Consider the following 9,964-nt stretch of genomic DNA (forward strand, 5'->3'; position numbering starts at 1 on the left):
ATTAGCAGCTGGGGGACAGACTGGGGAGATGGACTTGGGAGTAAGTATTTGGAAGGCAGAGTCAGCGGAACTGATGGCTGAGTGGGTATGCAAGATGAAAACGAGGCAGAATGGAGGCTATCACCCAGATTTCTCGACGGGGTGGATGGATACTGATGTTAGGTGAGACTGTAGTCTCGGGATGGTGACAAGCTCCACTCATGATACGTTGATTTTGAGAGCCTGTAGGATATGCAAGAGCAGAACCAAACTAAAACCCAACAAGGCCTCAGGTGCATAGTGCCCTAGCCCCCACAATCAAACTGAGAACTATAGAAACCCACACAGCAATGAGACGTAGAGGAACGCACTTGGAACCCCCAAACTGAGAGAGGATTTATTTTAAGCTGAAGACATCTGAGATTAAACAGATGTAGAAAGGAGCCACCTCAAAGCTTCTCTTAGCTGAATAAAAGCAGCAACTTCGCGAAAACGCAGTTAATGGTGGGGCCCAGAACATGCTGCCTCAAAATACACCACCTTGGCTTTGAAAGGAACAGCAGAAACAGGAAGGTCACTCTCTGATCTCCTCTAACCCTTCTCGCAAACAGTAGGCCTTAAAAAGATTGTCTGGGCCAGCCGGTGGCATTGGTGGTTGAGGCAGCTGGATCTCACATGGTCAACTACACTGTTAGAGTCCCAGACCCAGCAGTCTGGGGGACATACCAGGTACGTGTGCATGTGTGCCCAAAATCCCCAGGGGAGAATGGGAAGGAGACTGCAGTGTGGCCATCCTCCTTAGGGGTGCTTTTTCACCCCTCCACTCCCAACGAATGCACATGCCCTATAGCAAATTTTAAAAGAGAGAGAGACTTCTCTGACTTTGCTCTGAAGTTGATTACATAATCCTGATTTTACAGGTACCCTTGCCCTACGGAGAAGAAAGGAATGTTTTTAAATCTGAAGGCACAGGAACTCGGAGGAGAACCTAAAAACCCGAACAGGGTGCTAGTCCTCCCACCCCTGCCCATTTATTACCATGACATCATACGCCGGTCACACTTCTCCGCAATGACCCACTTCTTCCTCAGAAGTAGAATAAAAACACATAGTTTTCCCTGGGTCTTCATTTCTAAAATGTGTTTGCTTTTCTCTTGTTAATCTCTTCTCTTATGGGGGTCTCAGCCATAAAGCCTAACAATGGGTGATGAAAGAAATCCCTTTTCCCCTACATGACTCTTAATTCCCTGTAGCAAAAGAGAAATAGCTTCATCTTAAGCCCTATAACCAAAGGCAGATTCACAACAAAAAGCATATACACTTTATTTAATCTACATTTTATGTGACATGGAACCTTTATAAGAAAATTAAGAGCTACGGGCCAGCCCGAGGTATGGCAGTTACATCAGTTGCATCCTTCATGGCCAACTGTGGTTCGAGTCCTGCACCCAGTGTCTTGGGAAACACACCAGGCACATGGGTGGGCATGCCCAAAATCCTGAGGGGAAGGTTAAATGAAGGAGAAGGGATTGTGGTGTGACCATTCCTCATGACCAGTGCTTTCTCACTTTTCTCCTCTCTCTGTCCTTTTCTCTTTCTCTCTGTCTCTCTCCAGCAAGTACATGCACCCTAAGGTAAATTTAAAACAAATAGGTAAACCTATGTATTTCTTATGCCAGATTTGGTGAAGAGGTGGATAGCCACTGAAAAGTATAATGGGACAAAAGAGATATTATCTACTGGTGATAAAGTGGAGGAAAATAGCAAGGCCTGCTTGCTCCAATTTCTCCACGTCCCTCCATCTTCAGAGATAAGGATATTCCTTTCTTCTCCACATAAGGAAGGTACCTTTGGAATGAGTCTTACGACTTGCTTCAATGAAAGGTCAGAAAATTCTTCCTGGTTTTATGACCTGCTTCAGGAGAGAAGGGCAGGGGAAGGTGAGTGTGACCTTCATGCGTCTGCTGTTTTCTCAAATGTCAACGTACATGTATGGCATAGCATGTTTTGCACCCTATCATTCCTGCCTGGGGGAGTTTCACAGCCATGAAGAAGACAGATCACAATCACACCTATATAAACAAATATTGTCATAGACTTCACTGTGCTGTTTTCTCCCTTATAATCCCATTTGTCATAAATAAACCTATTTGTCTTTCCTATGGAAGACTTTTCTCTTCCCTCACTTCCCCCTTGTAAGTAAGGCATATACATTGCAAATCTTAACCACTCTTTTGACTGACTAATCGCTGAGCACTCCCACATGCATGTATGTGGCATATGGAAATACATTCTTTTCTCTTGCTGGTCTGCCTTTTTACAGTTTCATTTTCAGGCCTTCATTGAAAATAATATAAGAAGACCAGCAGTTGGTGTAATGGCTATGTCGCTGGACTCCCATGTAGTCAACCGCTGTTCAAATCCCGGACCCAGTGGCTTAAACTCAGGCTGGGCACATGTGCGTGTGTGCCCAAGATCCCGAGAGGAGAATGGAGGAGAATGGATTGCGGCATGGCCATCCCCCCTGGGGGGAGGAGGTGATTTCTCGCTTTCTGTCTCTCTGTCTCTCTGTCTCTCTCTGTCTGTCTGGCGAGCGCACACACCCTATAGCAAAAACCTCTCCAAAAAAAAAGAAAAGAACATAAGATGGTAGAGGAAAAGTTTTTCCTCCCCTACAAAGGGCAAGAACCCTTGTCTGTTTACATTCATGGTAGAGTGCATATGCAAGAGAGAGGAGGAAGAGAACCTTCCACTGGCTCAATCATGCCAGAACCTAGTCCTCCAGGATCCTGAGCATGTGTGCACAAGCAGGACATGCTTTCAGGCCAGCTGGGCCAAGGACTTGAACCACGGTGAGCACATGACTTCCTGTTTATCATCTGGTATGCTTCCAATCGTGTCACAGAGGTTGGTCATCCAAGAATGTTTGGGTTTTATTAATAGTGACCTCTTTGGCACCATTAAAAAAATGATCAAACATGTACTTTTAAAAATCTGTATTGTATATATAGATAACTTTAGGTATAAAGATAGATCTCAAAAGTTTTTTCTGCCCCTGCTCAGCCTATGACAAAAATGTATGCGTAAACAGGCTGCCTGTTGAGTAATCCAGGCCTGGAGCTCATCGGGAGGCAGTGCCCATCTGAGGAACAACGCACATACCCGCCCACAGCAAAGGCACTCAGATTCTACACAAAGAGCTCATGAAGTCAAACAGAAAGAGGCGGTTCGTATGCTTCGGAATAGGACCAGTTCATGAACTGCTCGTTCATCTTGTCCTACATCCATTCTGAGTCAGAACAGGCGGGGCACTGCTTCCTTTCTTGTTGAGGTATTCCTGCACTTTTTTGTGTGTGTCTGTCTGTCCCTTAAGTAAGCAGTAGAGTTTCCTGTATGCCAGTATTTCTTCCATGGTTTGCGTCGGCATCACCTGGAGGACTTGTTCAGCTAGATGATTGGGTCCCACCCTGGGAATTCTGGTTCAGTAGGTCTGGGAGAGGGTCTTACAGTTTACTTCCCAACAAGGTCATCCTGCTGCTCTGGTGGAGGTGGAGGTGGTGTGCGTGTGTGTGTGTGCACGCATGCGTGTGTGTGAGTGTGTCTGTATGTGTATGCAATCTGTTGTGCCAACTTTTCATAGCCAAGCAATTATACAGAAGAGAGCTGAGACCATTTTTACCTGTTATGTCAAAATTAATTTTGAAATGTCCTTCTTTATCTTATGAGAGAGGGAGACAGAGAGAGAGAGGCACCTGTAGCACCATTCCCATGGCACAACCCTGCTGCAGCCCAGTCAGGCAGGGTCACAGGCATGCACACAGCCCAGTGTGCACAGGTGGGCCTGGGACACAAGTGGGACCTTCCCAATTGGCCCCAGCATCATGGAGGCTGCACGACTGCTGTACCACCACAGGTGACTACCAAATTAATTTTTAAATTCACTAAAGTAGACCCGAGAGACCTTATTAAAAATAGGATATGTTCATTGCAAAAGCATAATTGGGGCAAGAGGTCCTGCTTTCAAATAAAATATGAGATTAATTTGTCATGATACTTCGTGTTGGTTTTGAAAAGAGGATCCTAAAAATATTCCCAAGCAAGCATAAAAAGTCTCGCTAATTTGATTCAAAATAGTCAATGACAGAAAGGACAAAGCAACTAATCCTGCATTTCAACACATTCCAGAAAGCTGTGATACACATTGGCATAGAGCAACATCGGTTCTCCAAGAGAATTAAAAGCAATGTGTGTTCTATAGTTCATAGCTAGGCAGCCATCGGCAGATGCTGGGTGTCTGAACTTCTGTGAACCACGCCCACCCCTCGGCAAATACGGACTTTTCCATTCAGGAAACAATCTTTATTAGTGACTTACTAGGGCCACCATTACCTTGAAAACATAATCCTGATAGCGATGACTCTTAAATGGCAGGAGGTTGGGGAAAAGAATCATATTTTAAAATCAAGTTAACATGGCAAGACCTGAAAACAGGTTGGTAATGTCACAACCTTTAAAAAAAAAACATAGATTCTACAGTTTAAGAGAAATTAAATTTTCCAACACCTTTAGCACAACCCAGGGTCCTCCCAACTTAGAAAGAAGTTCTGTTGGGCCAGCCAGAGGTGTGGTTAAGGAGGCTGAATTTCATGGTGACCAACCACTCGGTTTGTCTACGTCCTGAACCTGGCATCTGGAAAAACTTGCCACAGAGGCATGTGTGCCCGAAATCTCAAAAAGAGGGAGAAGTGGAGGAGGGGGGATTGTGGCATGACTATCCCCCCTAGGAAGTGCTTTCTCAGGATCCTTCTCGTTTTCTCTCTCCCTCAAGCACATGCTTCATCAGGAAGATTTTAATAAGAAAAGAAAGGGAAGTTAGCAGGTGGCATGGTGGACTGGACCCCAACATGGCTGACCACGGTTGAGTCCAGGAGAGCTAACAGCTTCCTTTTACACATACCCTCTCTGTCTCTCCATGAACACAGATGCCCTATAGCAAAATTAAAAATAAAATACTAATAAATAAAATTAAATAAATGATTCCAAAATAAAGAGAAAGAGAAACAAGTCCTATCTAAATTCACCGAAAATAATGGCTTAGAATGTGGGACAATTTCCACATAACATGACTGTACTTCTAATATTTCATCGAAGGTGACTAAGAAATTGTTTCATTTCCAGACCCATAGAAAATGGACAAAACCCTGAAGATACCAGAAGTATCAGACCTCTGTTTGGAAAAATTAAGGAAAAAAAATAATTCTTATAATGTAATGTCTCTGTTTGATGTGATGTTAAAGAGAGCACCTAGCGGGACTGCCCTGCTTCACTGCTGTGTGATCTTGCACAAGTCATTTAAGAACCTGCTCCCTGCTTTGGCTTCCTCCATCGTCAGCGGGTGAGGGGCACTGAGAACTATAGTTCGTAGTGTTGATTATGAGCATTGAATTCAACTCAGCCTCTCCCACAGCGCAGGGCAGGCACGATGCTTACTACCATTTATTAAACACCCATTCTGTTCCAGGAAGAATACTAGGAATTTTCATGTTATTCCATTTAATCATTAAAATAACCCTATAAAGTAAGTATTGTTACCCTCCTTGACATAAGCAAAGAATAGAAAAGGGAAATGGTTTAAACATTAGAAATTGGTCCCTAAGAGGGGAGGGGACAAAAAAAAAAGTAATAACCCCAGGTCAACATTAGATATAACATATTTATAACTATTTTCTCACTGATCTTCACAGCTATCTCATAAGATAGGAGAGTTAATTTTATCTTTTTTTCCCCATTTTATAATCTGAGAATCAAAACATTTCAGGGCTAGTCTTAAATAGGTATTATGGGACTAGGAATTATGCCAACGAGATTCAGGTTTATACAATTGTCAAGTCAGTCACAAAGCAGCAGTGTCAATCGAGGACAAATCAGGGCAAGGTAGAATGACCTATTAAAGGTGGACAATGGGGGACGAGCTGGTGGCAAGTTAGTGAAGGTGTTCGAACTCACATGGCTTGAGTCCTGGACCTGGTGGGTTGAAAAGCACACCAGGCTCGTGTGTGTATATGCCCAAAACCCTGAAAGGAAAATAGAGGAGAAGGGATTGTGGCATGGCCATCCTCCCTGGGGGTGGTGATTCCTCATTTTCCTCCTCACTGTCTCTGTCTCCAGCGAGTGCATGCACCCTAGAGGAAAAAAAAAAAGTAGGTGATGGGAAAGTACTGGAAGTTGGGTATAATCTATTGGTAGAATGTAGCAAACGTTCCTAAATCAGGTGTTTAAAATCTAGAGAATGTCTGCATTTGCTGAATATAAAATTTGCTAATATTCTATATTCCCATATGCAAAAATTAGGTATAAATCTCTTGGTTTATAAGGAACTGCTATTTATATATAAATGTTTTTGTTTATTATAGAGAAATAAATCAATCCCTTCAAATAAGAAGAAACTTTCAAGCAAACATTATTGCACATGAAACTGGAATTAAAATTATTTCTGAAACAAAAACAAGTTATAGTTAACTATTTCACTTTGTATCTTGGCTATGATGTGTGTGTGTGTGTGTGTGTGTGTGTGTGTGTGCACACGTGCAGCAGGTTATCAGTTTAATATGAAGGAGAGACCCATACAACTTGGTATCCACATTATTAATAATTAGAATATCAACTCAAGTAAAACTTTTCCTATGAGATATCATATGTTAAGAAAGTTCTTACAGATCTTAAGGGATAAAGTAAGAAAAATCATGACAAAAGCAGAGGGTGACCCAGCCAGTGCGGTGTAAGCAGTGGGGGCACTGCTATGTGAGGCTGGGTCACATGGGAGTCCTAGTTCAGATCCCAGACTGACCTGAATGGGCCAGGCATAGTGGCACATGCCTGTAATCCTGCCTGGCTGTGAGACTGGGACAGATGATCATAGCAGCAAGACCTTGTTAAGAATGGCTATCTCAGGGTGGGCACACAGTTAAGAGATCCAGATCCCACATGGCCCCCCTATGGTTCAAGTCTGGCTCCAGCAGCTTGAAAAACACATTATTGCCTGTGTAGGCATGCTCAAAATCCCAAGAAATATTGAAACTGTGGCATGGCCACACCCTCGTTAGGAATTTTCTCCCTCTTCCTCCTTCGATCTCCCTGGCAATTTTTTTCTATCTCAGGGCAGATGGTTCTAGGGCAGCGATAAAACAATTAAGCTCTGTGATGCTCTGTGAGGCTGATCTACATGGGAAGGGTCTAGGTTTGTGTCCGGAAACCCCTTTGAGTACTCCAGGCATAAATGCTCATTATCCGGGGCTGGCTGAAGCTGGGCATGAGTCACAGTGTCGGGATCCTATTGGGGGGTGCTATCTCTCTGTCTCTCTCACTCACAGAAGAATATCTATATCTCCAATGATTTTTTAAAAAGAAGACTCTTCTTTCTTTATTCTCATTTAAAAAAAAAGAAAAAGAAGAACGAAGAAGAAGAAGAAAAGAAAGAAGAAGAGGAAGAAAACAGACAGTATAAAAACAACAGATTTAGGAGCTAGCAAGTGGCATAGTGGTGAAGGTGCTGGACTACCATGTAGTTGACTGTGGTTTAAGTCCCAGACCCGGAAGCTTGAAACACGTCGAGCACCTGTGCATGCATGGCCAAAATCCTAAGAAGAGAATGGAGGGAGGGGATTGCAGTATGGCCATCCGTCCATCCCCCAGAGAGGTGATTTCCACTTTCTGTCTCTCTGGCTACTGCATGTATCCTATAGCAAAAATCTCTCTCTCTCTCTCAAAAAAAAAAAAAAAGAAAAAAAAAAAAAAAGAAAAAAAAAAAAAAAGAAAAAAAAAAAAAAAGAAAAAAAAAAAAAAAGAAAAAAAAAAAAAAAGAAAAAAAAAAAAAAAGAAAAAAAAAAAAAAAGAAAAAAAAAAAAAAAGAAAAAAAAAAAAAAAGAAAAAAAAAAAAAAAGAAAAAAAAAAAAAAAGAAAAAAAAAAAAAAAGAAAAAAAAAAAAAAAGAAAAAAAAAAAAAAAGAAAAAAAAAAAAAAAGAAAAAAAAAAAAAAAGAAAAAAAAAAAAAAAGAAAAAAAAAAAAAAAGAAAAAAAAAAAAAAAGAAAAAAAAAAAAAAAGAAAAAAAAAAAAAAAAAAACTCTCCAAAAACCAAAATGGTCATTAAAACAGGTTATAGTTATTCTCCTTTGAATGTTTTTTTTTTTTCAAAATTCATTTGCCAACCCTATGATTTATGAGGAGTTAGGCTAAGTGCTGGAAATGAAATGAAAAGGTGAACAAGGATGCTTTTGCCCTGCAGGATTTTGCTGTTTAATGGGAAGACATGTGTAAACTGCTCATTACAATCCAAGCAAGCCAGCACCATAATGGAGCCGCACACACAGAGCCTGGACCTGAGTCCTGACAGGTGCTTGTCCTCTTCCTCCTGGTCTGATTTCCAAAGGGCATTTGCTTTCTATTTGAACCAAAAATGCCTCTGATATGTGCATGTGTGTGTGTGTTGTTTGTTCCTAATGTTGACATTAAAACTAAGAAGTTGGCGTTGGTGCCACATTGCCGTCGCCGGGTCCTGTGTTTCCAGTTGGCGACAGTTCCTTCATCTTCTCTCAGGACTCTAACCCTTTTGAAGACACCCGATCGGATATTTGGCAGGACAGCCCTAATTGGGGTTTGCCCTGCATTTTCTAATGTGTACCCTGGGGATAAGAATTTGAGGCGATGTACATCATGTCAGGGGTGAGGGATGTTAGTATGTCTTCCTGCTGCAGACGTTAACACTGATCGCTTGTTTAAGGTGCTTTCTGACTGGTTTCCCCACCGCAAGTTGTTTCTTTTCTTTTGTAATTAATAAAAATTTCGAGAGAATCTGATGTTTTGACTGAAGAAATTACCCAGAGCTTGTTTCTTTCTTCTTCTTTTTTTCTTTTTTTTTTTTTTTTGGAGAGGTTTTTGCTATATGGCATGTGTGCTCACCAGAAAGACAGAGAGAGACAGAGAGACAGAAGCGAGAAATCACCTCCCAGGGGGGATAGCCATGCCACAGTCCCTTCTCCTCCATTCTCCTCTTGGGAGAATGGGCACACACACACGCTCCCAGCGTGAGTTTAAGCCACCAGGTCCGGGACTCGAACCATGGTCAACATGAACACGGGAGTTCAGTGACATAGCCATTACGCCAACTGCTGTTTCCCAGAGCTTGTTTCTTTAAAACAGTTTTCCTGATAGCATGGAGTCAAAACAATAGTATTATGGGCCTAGAAATGAGATGATGCTGATACGAAAAGCATTCGAGTAAAAGGTCTCTATTTAGACCCTAAATCAATGTTCTATTAGTGTCTTCGTAGGTGAGTCTATAATGTGATGGTTAAGGCAACTGAATCCCATATGCCACCCAGGCAGTTCAAATCCTGGCCCCAGCAGCTTGAAAACATGCTGGATACCTGTTCGTATGTGGCCAACATCCAGAAAGGAGGCAAGATGAAGGGGAAAGGATTGGGCATGGCCATTCCCATGGGGGATGCCTTCTCACTTTCCCTCTCTTTGTCTTTCTCTGGAGAGTCCATGCTCCCTTTGGCTATTTTTTTTTTCTTTAAATAGTCTCCAAGCTCATGTTTTGCAGAGAGAAAAAGAATCTGAGAGACAAATGAAGGGCACTTATTGGTGACTCGGGTACACACAGTGTTTAACAAACGCAGTGGGAGCCTTTCAAGTCCCGTCACTACGCCTTTTGAATTTACTAGAAGTTTGGGAGTACCCAAACTTCCATCTGCAATATATGAGGTCTCCAAAATGTTCCCACAAAAAAAGTGCATTATAAAAACCTGAACAGATTCCAATTCTTGCAACAAAATAAACTCGCATATTAACATTTCATTTTTCTATGAATTTTTGAAGTACTTTTACACTTAGTTTGATGGGCTCTTCTAAGAGAGATGACCACCTCCATTTAAATCAGAAATGCCACATTCATCTCTTACCATTGAAGTAGTCAAAGGAAAAGAAT

Source organism: Tupaia chinensis, unplaced genomic scaffold (assembly GCF_000334495.1).
Source record: "Tupaia chinensis unplaced genomic scaffold, TupChi_1.0 Scaffold000395_1, whole genome shotgun sequence".
NCBI lineage: Eukaryota > Metazoa > Chordata > Mammalia > Scandentia > Tupaiidae > Tupaia > Tupaia belangeri.